Source organism: Haliotis asinina, chromosome 4 (assembly GCF_037392515.1).
Source record: "Haliotis asinina isolate JCU_RB_2024 chromosome 4, JCU_Hal_asi_v2, whole genome shotgun sequence".
NCBI lineage: Eukaryota > Metazoa > Mollusca > Gastropoda > Lepetellida > Haliotidae > Haliotis > Haliotis asinina.
Window position 1 is genome coordinate 6,426,920 of NC_090283.1, and position 16,619 is coordinate 6,443,538.

At 41.1% G+C, this 16,619-nt stretch overlaps 1 pseudogene; it reads left to right on the forward strand.

The window, feature by feature from the left end:
* The first annotated feature begins 14,759 nt into the window (after positions 1-14,759).
* Positions 14,760-15,964, forward strand: LOC137282235 (uncharacterized; annotated as a pseudogene).
* Positions 15,965-16,619: the final 655 nt, after the last annotated feature.

The window sequence follows — 16,619 nt, forward strand, 5'->3', positions numbered from 1 at the left end:
ATTTAGTATCAAATCTAAAGGGAACAGTGACGAAGAGGTAGGCAGATCTTAAGATGGACAGATTATTAAGATCAGCTAATTCACTATTTCCATATAAGATTGTCTTCAAGCATTACCTATGTTTGTAATTCAAATTTATATACATATGTGACAAAACATGCTGCATTTAAATTTTGTATCGTGTGTTGTATGGTACCGGTGTCGATATAAACTGTAAAGCTGATCACAATCCCATTTCATTTTTTATCAATAAAAAAACAAACACAGTAATTAAGCACAAAAAAATGAAATGTGTAAATCATTCCTTCTGCTGGTGATGGCTGTGTGGGATTAGTTAAACGACCAAACCCAGTTGAGCATGCCTTGTAATCCTCTTACTCATAAAATAAGCAACTTCAGTCCAAAGAGGATACCACTAGTGGGATTATTTGGCTGATTTGAGTTAGTGTTTTGATAACGCTTAGTCTTGATGAACAATAGTCTATTTCAACAACATGGGCAATTGGTAAAATTCATATTAAAGTGACATACCTTTATTTACATGTTTCACAAACCGTTGTGTACACGTGCACTGTCCATTGTGTTTCTTGGTTGGAGACGTTACAGAGAGGAAGAGTAACTCAAAGTAATTTGATGACCTTTTGAGATCTAAATCAATATATGAACACCCGATGGGAAAATGCAGTTGATCATTGCACACCAACATGCGGACATTTTTGCTATCGTGAATTTGAGACTTTACATCTACAAAGCCGTTCAGAATGTCTGTCAGCGATATTTCTTTAGAGAGCACATTCAGCTCAGGTGAGTATATTGCAGATGTCGCAAGTATACTGAACTACAAAAGAAACGTCGCACTTTTCAAAGTCATCTGACTCACACCTGATGCGGAATTTGATAGGTTGACTCACAGTTTATGCTATTGTAACATTACAAATATGGCATTAGCCATTCATAACACATCATTTTAAAGAAATGAGATTTCTGAGTAGGATTCAAACTCATTCCTTTTCCGTGAACATGGTAATGCTCTCGAACGCAACTTTCTGAAAAGCATGATGCACGTGCAAATCCCTGGTCTAGTGGGTATAAAAAGGACCCCAAACCATCATCCGCTCATTCGATTCCTGATCACTGTCACCATGCCACTTTTGACTCGAAATCAGAGGGAACAAGCCATCGGACGTCTTCACGCTGGTCAACGTCCACGGGTCATTGCCAACGACTTCAACTGTAGTGTTCGGACAGTCGAGAGACTGCGGGAGCGGTACAATGCAACCACCAGCACTAACGATCGCCAGCGCAGTGGCCGTCCCAGGGTAACAACAGCATGTCAAGATCGTCATCTTCATCGGGAGCACTTGCAGGCCCGCTTCCGCACAGCGACAGAATCGGCTCAAGCGACTGTTGGAACCCACAACAGACCCATTTCTGCAGCAGCAGTTCGTCGTCGGCTGAGAACTTTCAACCTGGCCTGTCGACGTCCTGCTCAGGGTCCTGTCCGGGCCCAACAACATCGGAACTGGCGCTGTCAGCAGTGGAGGACTGTCATCTTTTCAGACGAGAGTCGTTACTGCATATCCGTACCAGATGACAGAGCTAGAGTTTGGAGAAGGAGGAGTGAACGGTACATTGATGCATGTCTTATGGAGAGGGACTCGTGGGGAGAACCAAGCATCATGGTTTGGTGTGGCATTGGACTGAACCACAAACTTGGACCCCAGGTATTCCAGAATATTGGTCCAGGTCGAGGAAATGGAGTGACTGCTGCCCGTTACATCGATCAAGTATTAAGACCGCACGTTGTGCCACATTTCGCCCGTCATCCAAACCACGTGTTTCAACAGGATAATGCACGTGCTCATACAGCCAGGATAACGACGGACTTCTTCCAACAGCACAACGTCCGCAAATTGCCCTGGCCAAGTCCAGATCTGAACCCAATTGAGCACCTATAGGATGACATTCAGAGAAGGATGAATGACCTTTGACCAAGGCCGACAACTGCTGCAGAACTCACGGCAGGTTTTCTCAGAGTGCGGAATGCTATCCCCATGGCCTTCATCAACAACTTGATACACTCCATGTACAGGAGTTGCATGGCAGTTATCAACGCAAATGGTGGCCACACACGCTACTGACTTCACACCTGAATGGGTACTTTTGGTCTTTTGAAGATCCATCACTGAATTCTGAAATCACATTCATTAAAGTTCCGTCGAATGTGCTCATCAAATTCTGCTAGAGGGAAGGACTCGTCCAAAGATAGACAGAACCTTTTAAGGTTACAGGAAACTTCAAATAAGTTCAAAAGCCCATCAAAATTAAATTCTATACCAAATGCTTCAAGAAATGTACACTTTCCAGTATGGTTGAAGATCTGACCAAGACAGTTAGGGGTAATGTGGGTGGAGCTTACATTCAAGTGTTTCAAATGACTGCAAAATTCCAATATTTCAAAATCCTCATTTCTCAAATAGCAACAACCCTCGAGCACCAAAACCAAAAATTATGTTCTATGTCCATGTTTTTTATATCTTTTATGGTGTTCAGTGCCATAATGTTCTATGTCCATCAAACAATTGAAAGGCCATTTTTTAAAATATTTTGAATGGATTTGAACTTAATTGGGAACTACAATTAAATTTTAATCGGTTATCATTCGTAACATTATTGAAGCACAGCAAATTATTTGATATTTACAAGAATTATTCACTATTTATACTCACAATGGAATGATGTGATTCCCTGGAAACAGTCAGCATCTATCTCCATGTCACATGATCAAATCTTGTTATCTGATTGGATGCGGAGATAGAACAGTTTGGAACTTACTGTCTAGTTAGCTATAGGAGATAGAACAAAAGTACAGCAAAATGTGCCAAATGGAGTTCAATGCCACCAGAAAATGGAAGATCAAAAATATCCATGTAAGTACGATATCTCATTTTGGACAGTGGACAGTGGAGATAGAACACTTTGGTTCTCACACGACGATATACTATAGTAGAAAGCATGTTAGCATTAGACATGTAAATCATGATAAAAACAAGATGATATATACTATAATAGAAAGCATGTTAGCATTAGACATGTAAATCATGATAAAAACAAGATGATATAAAATACCTGCATGTACTGTGACACATTTTAGATACATAATATTAAAATGTACAGTTTTAATACGTATTTTGCTTTCCTGTCTGCAGTGGGGTTGTAACGGTTTGCTGGTTCTAGCCCTGGAAAGTCAAAGAAAAGCAGAGTTGAAAATGGTGTGGTTTAACCACAAAGGGAATGGTTAAGCAACCGTGCGAATGTGGCGCTTTTGTTCACGTTATGAACATGAAACACGGCGTTGACGAGTTTTGGAATATTCATGAATAAAATACCGCAAACAAAGTCTCCTTTATACGTTGTGCTGTTTGATAATAGTGTGTCCTGTCAAAGTGCCTACCTGTTTTAGTTTTCTCTACCTGTGTTTGCTTGCCCAACCAAGAAGCATCTGTCATCCTTCTTGGTGAGGCGGCCTAAAATATTCAAAGCTTCGCGGGCAGATTTCTTTGGCACATTTTTTTTCTTTTTTGATAGAAAAAATAGTGCCGAGGTAGGAACACATTTTCATATTTTCTTTTCTCTCAAATAAACAACTTGGAAAGTTAAAGACGTGTTAATAAGTCTTAGATTCAGTCACATTCCTTCTTATAGACGCATTGGCATAGTCTACAGTGGATGACTGGGATGCGGAAAAGTCAAAACTATTATTATTGTTTTAAATGGTAATACAATCTACTGCTGCACGCACAAATAAAAGTGACGCGCCGATGCCCGAGAAACAGTTAATGGTTTTTTTTTTCATGTAGCCTTAAGCTTCATATGTTCAGCAGTCATACTTCTTTAAATATTCATAATTGTTCCTTTTTTCCCTACAGAGGATTAGTAAACGTGTACAAAAGCAACATTTGTACAACCATCGACTACAAAATCCACCACTTCACTTTGATCATCATTTCTTTCTCAGTTAACGGCATTGACGCTAGTCGTTCAATTACTTTCACAACGACATTTTCGCCACGTCATGACATACGATGCACCAAAACTTCATTTTGTTTGTCTGTAGTGAATGTGTTAAGGATATTTCTGATATTTCGATCAAGTAATACAACTTACTAACTTCAGCGCCGTGTATTATTGTTTCCGTGAAGAGCCGTTCACTCAAACTCACCATAATGCACGTGCACTACATGCTCCTAATGTTACATGCACTTAGATTTACACGTGACATTACGTGCACTGTCAAACACAACGGTTAAAAACATTTACATGGCGAGACAGTACTTAACTTTGGCACAGAAATGGGAGACAATTGGCATGGTTAATGGTGGCAGCTCATTACGACTGGTTGCAACAACTTTTCACAAGTCTGTTAGCGTGATATCCAGACTTTGGAATATCTATCGAGCGACCGGTGACGTCAAAATGAGGCGTGGTCGGGGACGGAAAAAGAAAACCACCCCACGGGATGACCGGACCCTACGCCTTATTGCTCTGCGAGACAGGTTCAAATCCTCCTCCAAAATCAATACGGAATTCAGGCGAAGAGCAAACGTCAGAATTTGTTCACGTACAGTGCGTAATAGTCTTAAAACCGCTGGTCTAGAAAGCCGCCGTCCATTGGTTGGAATCAGCATGACTGAGCAACACAAGCGTTTGAGAATGCAGTGGGCACGGAACCACGGACGAAGAACCGTACGTCAATGGAGAAACATCATGTTTAGTGAGGAGAGCAGGTACACGCTAGACCATAATAACGGTCGAATTCGAGTTTGAAGACGCGTTGGGGAACGTCACAGCATGATCGTTATGGAGGGAGCTCTGTTATGGTGTGGGGCGGGTTTACGTTTGACCACAAAACAGATCTTGTGCGTGTTGATGGCGGGATAACAGGTGTACGACATCGTGACGAGATCTTGAACCAGATTGTGATCCCCTTTGCGCGTAAAGCAGGTCGAATGTTCGAGTTCCAGCATGACAATGTCCGCCCTCACATCGCTCATGTTTGTCGGGACAGACTGAGGGCTGCAGGTGTCCGGGGGTTGCAATGGCCAGCCAAAAGTTCTGACATTTACCCCATCGAACATATTTGGGATGTTCCTGGTTGCAATGTTCGGGACAGACCTGTTCAACCCAACAATTTGGATGAACGTTTCGTGGCTCTCCAGGAGTGAGTGACGTAGAATTCCGATTGGTACCATCCGTACACTCATTCGTTCATTAAGAAATACCATGATAGGTAAGAAACCAAACATGTCAATTGTATTGCCACACTCTACCCGGTTACTGCGAATGTGAAGTGTGATGATCTCAGTGATAATGTTTCTCCACAGTTTTGAAATTATGAAGTGTTAGTTTATGCTGTGATGCTGCGAGACAACATCCATATCGGGTGAATCCCGTGAAACGTGAAATTATGCAGAAAGAGGTGAAATATATGCTGGACAATGACATTTGGAATATTCATGAGCAAACATTGATAACAAAATATCCTTTTTACTTTGTGCTTTTTGATAATTGTGTGTCCTCTCAAAATGCCACCCTGTGCTTGTTTTCCCAACCAAGAAGCATCTGCAATTCCTGTGTTTTACGCTTCCTATGTTTAGTAACCATGTTTTTTTTAAATATTTGTGATTGTTCCTTTTTTCCTACAAAGGATTAGTAAATGTGTAAATTGATACAAACATCCACTGCAAAATACACGAGTTTACTTTGATCTGCCATTTCTTTCTCAGTCAACAGCTGCAATCATTTTCGTCAGACATGACATACTTTGCACAAAGACGACATTCTCTATGTAGTGAATGCATTATGAATGTTTCTGTGCTGGATTAGGTAGGAGAATGCTTATGGTATTTAGTTACGTTTTTATATAAATCGTTAATGTCTCCATTGTCCCCGTTGCTCCCGTTCAAAGATTGAGACTGAGGTCGTCAAGGGCTCGCATCGAATAAGGGTGCGAATCTCAGGTGTGACGTTATTGAAACGGTTAGGTGTAGCGCTTCTGTTCTCATGCCTCCCGGATAATAATGTATCTGAGTAGCAGGCACTCTCATGGCACGCAATGAGGGCAGCTCATCAGCTCTCCCAGAAGAACTACAGTCGTCAAATTTAATACCGATACGGTTGGTAAAATTTAAAGGGGCAATAATCCACAGCGATTACTGTTTCTCGCCAACACTCTGAATACGACAACAAGCTGCAAGCTGGTTAGCACAGGCTCCCTCGACTGAGCTACTGTCCACACAGGTAAAATTTCTTGAACCAGACAGCGGGACATTGAGAAGTGTGGTTACTTCCTGGAGATCATGTTTAAGAATATATGACTATGGCTGAAAGAAATGCAGCATTTATGTACTGACAAACTAATCAGATACTAGTTAAAAATATCCCTGGTATTTCTGGTCTGATTAAGGAAGTCAATAAAGCATCAGCGATGAGTTGGATTTTCGGATTTTCTAATGTCTGGATTGTATAGTTACAAATCCAAGTTGGTGTTATTTCTGCGCTTTTCTGGAAGGATATTGAATAAGGACATGTAAATATGTAATATCTATTCAATATGATATTAGAAACACACATCTGTTTTATTTGAGTCCGGCTTTGCCATTGCTTGAAATATCTGAAAATGTACGTAACCATACTTACGTATATATCAAATGCTTATACGGGTATGTGTTTTGCGGCATAGTGGTATAAACCTGCACATGTTATTTGTCATCGATTGGTGGTCAGTTCATTCATTTCTAGCTGGTGTAATTAGTCGTATTTGCACAGAAACACAAACGAAACGCAAATTTTGTTCTTACACAAAGTTTTGTTTTATTATGATTGAATCAGGAATCACGTTTTGGGTCGACCGCAAGTTCGACAGGCTGCCAATCACTGTTGTTCATGATAGGGCAATCTACCGACTTTAGGAATTGTATCACGTCAATAACAGCATCCAAGACCATCCACGCAGTAGGCTGCCTTCAGTAACATCACAACGTCAAGACCCCCCTAAATTTTGCGCCACCATCTGAAACGTCGCTTTCTCAAAGAGGGGCACAATTTCAGTATGACAGGCGTCGGTAAATAGTTATACTGTTGCCCTGTCAGTTCATTGTTGAATGAGACCCATCTATGTTCAACATGGCATTACAGATATTCAGATTCAACATTTGTCTGGATCATTGCAAGAGGGGTAACAACCATGTCAGTCATGACAATGGTGTTAGTTTGGGAGAGACCCATTTCTCAGGGGCTTCTTTTCTGTTTACACTGAGTGAATTCCTTTTGTCTAAAGTTTTTTTTATTGTCAATGGCTCAGTGTTTGTCTGGTTAAAATGGACTCGTGTGTTTATTTGAATCCCTGTTTTTGAAAGTTGTTATTTATTTCATACATTGAGCTTACAACTTTCAGATTTGGTGTGGAAACGTGTCAGATTTCAGTATCGGATACGCGTAAAACATGTTTCATGTTCATGGAACAAGGAACCATCAAACCAGTAATCCAATATATATTCGTAATGTCGACTTCATTCTAGTCCTTATTCATTCACCTTCACGTAGGTGCAAGGCTGCATTACCCAGTCTCTTCACCTCACCCTGCTGATAGCAATAACAATCTGGAACATCAAGAAACCACCAAGAGACGAGTGAAGGATGTTGCTGTCTATCGCCGAGCTGATACTCACCCTAAACTGTATAGTGGTACAAGGTATGTGGAGCGTTAGGTTATAAGACACAATCTGTCAAAGTCAAAGTTGTTTAATGTATTTTAGACACGAGGTGGCGTTCATGACATTAATATTTTTACTGAATCCCTCTGTATGCCTTCGTGTTTCTCTGTATCTTGTATTATTCTACAGAGGTACTGTTTGAACGAAAATTTGAGGAAAGCCCAAATCCTTTTCAGGCACCTGTGGCGAGCCACCTCCTCGTGGTGGGTGCTGGGTAACGTTAAGAGCTCGCCAACATGCCCGTTGTGGACCCGTGGGGATATTTGGTCCACCAACTCGTTTGCCGTGGGTTGCGGCCCTGTGTCGGTGGAGGACGGGAGTCTGGGGGTTGAGGGCACTAGGGGCTGTAACCGCGTTCCCTTTGCTCAACACACCACTTCGACCCTTACTTCACCTAGACGGGAGGTTGAATGGGCCCGGTTCAACAAATCGGCTGATCATGCCAAGCCGTGCATAGATTATAAATATATGTATCATTGCACAAATATGATTTGAAATTGATGTAATTTTGGTCTTGCATTTATTGGCTTCTGAAACATGTTTGATTTTGAATTATGTTCTTTTGTAATTTGCCTAGAGTCGTATGCCCAGAAGGCGGTGGCTCATGGGCCAATCTGGTAGAGTAATTACTTTATGATTATTCTACTTGAGTATATCACCCGAGTATCCTTGGTGTTGCAAGCTGGAGGCCCGCTAGTTTTAGCATTGTCCTTTGTGATACTCCGTGGTGGGTGCGGATCTCGGATGATGAACCATATGACACCAACCATGGCGTATGAAATCCCTCCACCCCCCACCCCCCCACCCCCACCACACACACAAAAAAAATCAAAACGTCAACTTGAAATTGATCCTGTTGATACGGACCGTAGACCGTCTTTATCGACTGAGTATTGGCCACGTTTCCTTGTAATTGAAACCCCTGAGAAGACACCATTAAAATTGAACCCTTTTGCAGTATGTAAGGGTATTCAAGGTATTGCTGGAGATATGAAGAATCTTAGACGCTTACGTTCGGGTGCCCTGCTAGTTGAGTGTGGGAAAAAGCAGCAAGCAACCAATCTGATGGGTATTGATTCTTTTCTGGGCATTCCGGTCACGGTCGGAATCGGTTGTTTGCTGATATGTCAGAACTGGACATAGCATCCGAAATGAAAGATCAGGGTGTGCTTTATGTAAAGCGTTTTTCAACCCGGAAAAGTAATGAAACAATCCAAACAAACACCTGTCTGTTCTCTTCTCCAAATGCTCCCAAGTCAGTGAAGGCAGGTTACTGTAACATTCAAGTTGAGACATACATCCCAACCCTCTCAGGTGTTTTAAATGCCAGAGATATGGACACGGTGTATCTACCTGTACATTGTCTGTTGTGTGTGCTCACTGTGGTGAGAAGACACACAACGGAAGATTGTGACAGTGATTATAAAAAATGCACCAACTGCTCAGGCGACCATTCATCTTCATCGAAACAGTGTCCAATCTGGAGAGAGCAAATGGAAATAAACAGAATAAAGTATACCCAAACCATCTCTTTTTCTGAAGCAAAAAAACTGGTGAAGAGATCTGACCTTACGGAAAGTTATGCTACAGTAGCAAACGCAACATCTGTGCACAGCTCTAAAATAACAAAACCATCTACACGCTGCCAAACTACCTTGACTTGAGTCAACAGCGACTCTACACAACTTCTATACCCAGCTATGTGATCACAGACTGAGGAATCACTTCCTACTACGTGGAAGTCGTCTTCTGATCACAAATCATCTTCGCAGTCACGCACTGAGTCTCAATCGACAGCTGATAGACAACAAACTGCTAAATGTAAATCTAAGTCTAAGCCTGATGCTTCAAAACAACAAAGTGGCAGAGCTCCTAAAGGTTCAGAAAATAAATATGGGTCTCTTGAAAACGTCCATTATAGGGCACATATCTTGTCGCCCTCCAAAAGAGTACGGGGTAGATCCCCAATAAATCCCCCTAAAAGATAGTTTATTCCAAGAATATTGTACAGTGGAAATGCAGAGGAATGAGGACTCATTTACATGAATTACAGCTATTAGTCCAAGATTTTACACATTCAGCGATATGTCTATAAGAGACATATTTAAAACAAACAGAAAAAATTGACCTTCACCATTATAATGCATATCATTCTTTTTCACCCCCGGGCGATAGAGCCACTGGCGGGTCATCCGTTCTAGTCAGAAAAATCGCTATTCAAAGCCCTGATTCACTTAATTCTAATATGCAGGCTTTTGCTGTGAGAATTATTTTACATGTAGCGTTTACGCTATGCTCACTCAATATTTCGCCATCTTCGACGTTTGCCAAAACTGATCTTCAAGCCCTGTATGACCAACTCCCGAAGCCCTGTATTATAATGGGTGATTTAAATGGGCACAACCCATTCTGGGGTAGTGTAACTACAAACACTAAATTAAAATTGATGGAGGACTTTGACAATGTTCTGACAATGATTTATATATTTATAATGATGGTTCCAACAACATTCAGCTCTCCACTTGTCACGCACAAATTGAGAACTACTAAAACAATTCTAATGGTCAGTGCACGATGACTTCTGTGGAAGTGACCATTTTCCTACTGTACTAAAATCTGTAACTCCATCCGCTGTTCCTCCATCATCAAGGTGAAATTTTAAAAAGGCTGCTTTAACTGGGCTTTATATGAAACACTGTGTGGTGAAAAACGTAAACCTGAACGTTTTATTGACGTTCCCGATGCTATTACATGCTTTTCTGATGAACTGAATTCCATAGCTGATGCGTGTATGCCAAAGTCCTCTGCAGGTCCACACATAACAAAACCATGGTTCAACGATGAGTGCAAACAAGCTAAGAAGGCAAGGAAAAAGCAGAACATTATTTCCGTCGCCATCACATGGTGTATAATTTCAATAAATTAAAAATTTTAAATGCTAAAGCACGGCGTACTTTTAAACAGAACAAACGCCAGTCTTGGCAAAATTATGTATCCAAAATAAATTCTCGGACACCCATGTCCAAGGTATGGAACATGGTCCAGAAAATTAAAGGTAAAGGTACTAAATCTACTGTCCATCATCTTAAACATGGAGATCAATTGCTTACTGATAAATCACATATTGCTAATGAACTAGGTGAAACTCTTGCTAAACACTCTCCCTCTTCAAATTATGTACCAAAATTCCAGTAATATCCAAAACAAGAAGAAAAGAAAACTGTTATTTTCAATTCTGATAATGGGGAAGATTATAATGAAACGTTTTCTATTCATGAACTCCATACTGCTCTTGATCAAGCTGATGACACTGCTACAGGAGGTGATAACATGCATTATCAACTCCTGAAACATTTACCAGAATCCTGCCTAGAAACTCTCCTAAATATTTTTTATCATATTTGGACATCGGGTAACTTTCCTCCCTCATGGCGTGATGCCATAGTAGTACCAATACCTAAACCTGGACGTGATCATACGGATCCATCCAATTATCGTCCGACCATGGAACGCATGATAAATAATCGACTTGATTGGTACTTGGAAACAAATAATCTCATAACAGATATGCAATGTGGTTTCCATAAAAACACAAGTTCTGTTGATCACCTCGTGCACTAATTAATAAAAAAAGACACTGTGTCTATGTTTTTTTTATCTTGAAAAAGCATGAGACTACTTGGAAATATGCCATTTTAAGAGATTTACATGACTTCGGGTTCCGAGGTCGTTTGCCTGAATTTATAGCCAAGATTTTAAATGACAAGCATTTCCAGGTCCGTGTGGGTTCTACCCTGTCTGATCATTACAATCAGGATCAAGGTGTTCCACAAGGCAGTATTTTGTCTGTCACTCTTTTTAGCATCAAGATCAACAGTTTATCAAAAGTTTAATGGATCTATATTTGTGGATGATTTTATTATTTCTTGTCGTTTTAAAAATATGCATACCACTGAACGGCAATTGCAGTTGTGTTTGAAAAAGATTAATAAATGGTGTCTTGAAAACGGCTTTAAATTTTCTTAATCAAAAACTTACTGCATACATGTTTGTCGTAAATACAAACCACATAAAGACCCTGAACTGTCTCCAGATGTCACGCCGATTAAAGTTGTGAAGGAAGCCAAGTTCTTGGGTCTAATCTTTGATTCACACTTAACGTTTTTACCGCATATGAAATACCTTAAAATTAAATGGCTGAAAGCACTTGACTTATTGAAAGTGGTGTCAAATTCTAACTGGGGTCAGGATCAAGGTACCCTTCTACATCTCAATCGATCACTCGTACGTTCTAAACTTGATTATGGCTCCATCGTCTATGGTGGAATCTGCAAAAGCAACCTTAAACTTCTTGATTCTGTCCACCACCAAGGTTTAATACTTTGACTTGGGTCTTTTCGAACTTCACCTATTGACAGTGTTTACGTTGAGGCTAATGAACCATCTCCTGCACAACGCCGCATCAAGTTACCTTTACAATATATCACAAAACTATAACTTAACGAATCTAACCCTGCGTATAACAGTCTTCAGTCCTCTTTATGAGGATTTGTATGGCAAACAATCTTGTCTTGTTCCACCTCTTGGGCTCAGAATAAAGCCGTTTATTGCTGCTGCTGGTATTGAGCTGGAAAATATAGCTCCCTTTGGTCCTCTTTCCTCTCCCCCTTCGCAAGTGGTTAGGCCACAGGTTGACCTAACATTAACCACATTTTAAAAAATCAGAAACGAATGAATTACAGTATAAACAAGAATATAATCATTTGAAACATGCATATAACAATTACTAATCCTTATTTACAGATGGGTCCAAGGACGATGGCGCAGTTGCTTGTGCTACTGTCATTGGATCCAGAACAATATCTTCTAAATTACCAAACAATAGTTCTATTTTAACAGCAGAAGCTAACGCCATATTACAAGCTCTTAAATATATTCAAAGACACCCGAAACGTAAACAGTATACAATATATTCCGACTCTCTTTCTTGCCTTCAGGCTACTAAAAATATTTCTTGTAAACATCCACTTTTAATTGAAATTATTGAATTGTATAATACTCTTGCTACCGGCCAAAACGACATTGTCTTTTTTGTTGGTTACCCAGTCACGTAGGTATTTCTGGGAATGTGATGGCCGATCTTGCTGCAAAAGCAGCACTCAACAAATCTGTGACACCACTTCTTATTCCATATTCAGATTACAAAGCAAGCATGAGAACCTACATCCGTGATCTGATGCCGAAGAAGTGGGAGACTCAAGTAGGTATCAGTAAATTACATGAAATAAAACTGTATATTGGTTACACTTACTTGGGTTGTCAGTCCAGATTTCAGGAGGTCATCATGCGACAATGTCGTATTGGCCACACAAGATATACACATATATATTTGCTTAAAGGTGAGGATCCTCCGTTTTGTATCCCTTGTGATGGAAGAATCACAGTCATTAATATCTTGCTTGACTGTTTTGAATATTCCATCACAAGGGATCAGTATTTTAATTCACGAACTCTGAAGGATCTTTTTAATAACACACGCTTCCATTTAATCATTGCATTTTTAAACGAATTAGATTTATTGACTGAATTGTAAATAGATAAATATTTTATTACTGGAAGTTTAAATTCATAACTGTGCTTGTTAGTGGCTGTATAATCTAAGGGGGTTGAAGTACTGTAAAACTAGTGTCCCCATGAGAGGGTAAATTCAAACTTTCCACGTTTTTAAGCATCTTCGCAGCAAATATGTTTCATCTCACCTGCAATGCCAGGGATACCTTTTGAAATCGCAAACGGATTTAATTTTAAAGGAGTCTTGTCAAGGGTCTGAATAACCAAAAAACGTGGCCAGTGATCTATTCGTATAGAGGGTCGTTGCTGATCATCATTTTCCAGTTGACGTTTGGTCTTTTTGTGAGGAGTTTGGTAATCCATGATTATTGGTATATTGGTTCGCCATCCGAGCTCCACACCCACCACAGAGTATCACAAGGACAATGCTAAAGCAAAGCGGGCCTCCAGCTTACAGCACAAAGGATATACTACAGCAGAAGACTTAAAAGATTAATAATTCCACCAGATTGGGCCATGAGCCACCGCCTTCTGGGCATAGCACTCTAGGCAAAGTTCAGAACAACATAATTCAAAACAAAAAATATTTTAGACAATTAGGCCAAGATCAAAATTACACCAGTTCCAAATGATATTTGTGCAATGATAAATATAATTATAATCCATGCACAGGGCTTGGCATGACCAACCGATTGGTTGAACCGGGGCCCATTCAACCACCCGTCTAGGTGAAGTCAGGGCCAAAGCGGTGTATTAGGCAATAGGAACATAGCTGCTGGCCCCTATTGCCCTCAACCACCAGGATCCGTTGCTCCACCGACACAGGGCCGCAAAACACGGCAAACGGGTTGGTGGACGAAATATGCCCCCGGGTCCACAACGGGGGTGAATGGCACATTTGCCAGTGAACATTCCCCGCAGCAAAGATGCCTTTTAACTGAATTAGGAATAATGTCCCAATAATGAAGCATACATAAAATCCAAAATGATATTCTCTATAACTTATAAAAAAAAAGAATTTCCTTTTCCAGTTTTCGTCTAGTAGATCCGGTTGGAACTGCCCTTCAGTAACGTCGTAAGAGGCAACTAACGAGACCGGGTTCTCAGACACACCTGGGTGGTTGATATGTATCATCGCAGCCCATCACTGGGTGGTCTGGTCGACACTAAGTTATTTACAGACCGACGCCAGATAGCTGAAATATTGCTGAGTATGGCGTGAAACTAAATTTACTCATTCACCCTACTTATCGTCTGAATCATAGTGAAGCAAGCTCTCTGTTATGGGACGTTAAAGGATGTTGGCTAATGTTGGTCAGCTACCACTAAAGAACGCGTGTTTTTACCCTGTGTTTCCAAATACATACAACTTATATCAGCCGCATTCCTGCAGATGTCAAGGCAGCAAATATCATGCTGGGTAAACCGACGCGCCAAAGTTCTACTTACTCTACAGACAACCCGTCTGGTAATGCCAATGATGGAAGCAGGACCGGGAATCCAGCACATTCAAAACGTCAACTAGAGCCATTCTGGCAGGGAGGCCTACAAGGCTACTTCACAGTACACAACATCACCGTCTCGACGCGTGATCATAGGCACTGGTGTCAGTAACCTTTATATTTTCTTAGAAAACAAGCTACTCTTAAATTCGTTGAAGACACCGAGAAAGCATCTGCACAGTAATTTCTTATTAAACTGAACACATCTTGTTACAAATCTGGCATTTTGTGTTGGACTTCATATGCATATGTGTTAAAGAGCGCATAGTGAAAATAACACTGACTGATTCATTATGCCAAGTGTACAGTTTTACTGTAGACGCAAGCAATATGCCTTGAACGTTTCAGATAAATTCATCCGTGATGCATACATCGGTGTATCGTCCGTAGATGCTGACTGTACCAATGACGACATTACATGGTGTGGTAAATGGCCAGCAGGATTATATCCTGGAGCAAGTGTAACCTTCCCATGATCAGCCTGTGCGATTCGTGAGGGTTTGGAGAAACATCACAGACTTCTTGGTTGTAAGTGAAGTGGAGGTACAGGGCACTCCCATAGGAAAAAACGGTAACGGTTTGTAAAGACATTTTCGTATACCGTTTTGAAATCTCGCGCTTTTAAATCTTGTGAACATGTCATGTAAAATCATATATGCTGTACATGTACACACAGAGTAACAAACGACGACCAGCAACACCGCTAATCCCAGATGTATTATTTTCCTTCTGGTGAGGGTCAATGTAACATAGTCTCTCGACACTAGCCAATGCTGCTGTTAATCTCTATCATCAACTAAGTTCGAGCATATTTCCATCTTCTGTACTTCAGATGCTAAGTACGACAAGAGTCTGAACAGAAAGCTGTCGACACCTGTGGCTACAGTGGATGCCACATCAGCCAGTGACTGTGGTACCAAGTGCCACGTGACCCAACCTTGCCTCGGTTTCAGCTACAATCCATCTGCCAATCCACCCTGTCTCTTAGGAACATCTACAGCAACGACAACAGCCAACAGCTGGATTACATACTCCATTTCTCCCTGCTCCAGGGAACTCGCTTGTGGCACATCCGGTCAAACAATGAACTTGCCCTCCGCGACTCCCTGGCCCTAGTGCCAGTTTCTGTGACTCTATCACCATACGCTCAGATAAAACCGTACGAAGGATATGAATGTCAAACTAGTGAGCTCAGTTCACAAACAGACGTAATGCTGTGTTATAGATATGACCTATGATGTAATAACAAAGCACAGATTCGACACTGTCCTACAAAATAACCTTGTAAATGAGATTGAATCGGAAAAATGCATTCATTCAATCATCATTCAGCAGTCCAATATGTGTATCACAGTATGTGTGCAAAATGTGTTTGACAGAACTCATTATCATAAATCATTGTTGAAGAGTTCATGTAAGCATTGGCCTGCACACTTTTTAAAGGTCCTGTCTCATCCTGGAGCATTGCCGTGACATGATAACGTCTGTCCCTCCACGCAGCATCCTCACTTCCATTGCGTGGGATCGGAGGGCCCACTGTCGCTAGGATTAAAACAGAGGAAGGTGCCCTGCTTTTCAAGGCATTGTTTCCTTTCAAGTGTCACAGTCAACTGAGCCTCAGAGGCTGGGTCAGGACTTACTGGATCTGATGTACCTTCAATGGAAACGGCGGGTCTCATGAGCGATGATAGGATGTATGTTCCTGGGCGTAAAACCAAGTCTCTGCCCGCAAGCATAAGGGGGGGGGGGGGGTGGGGGGGAGGCAAACCGC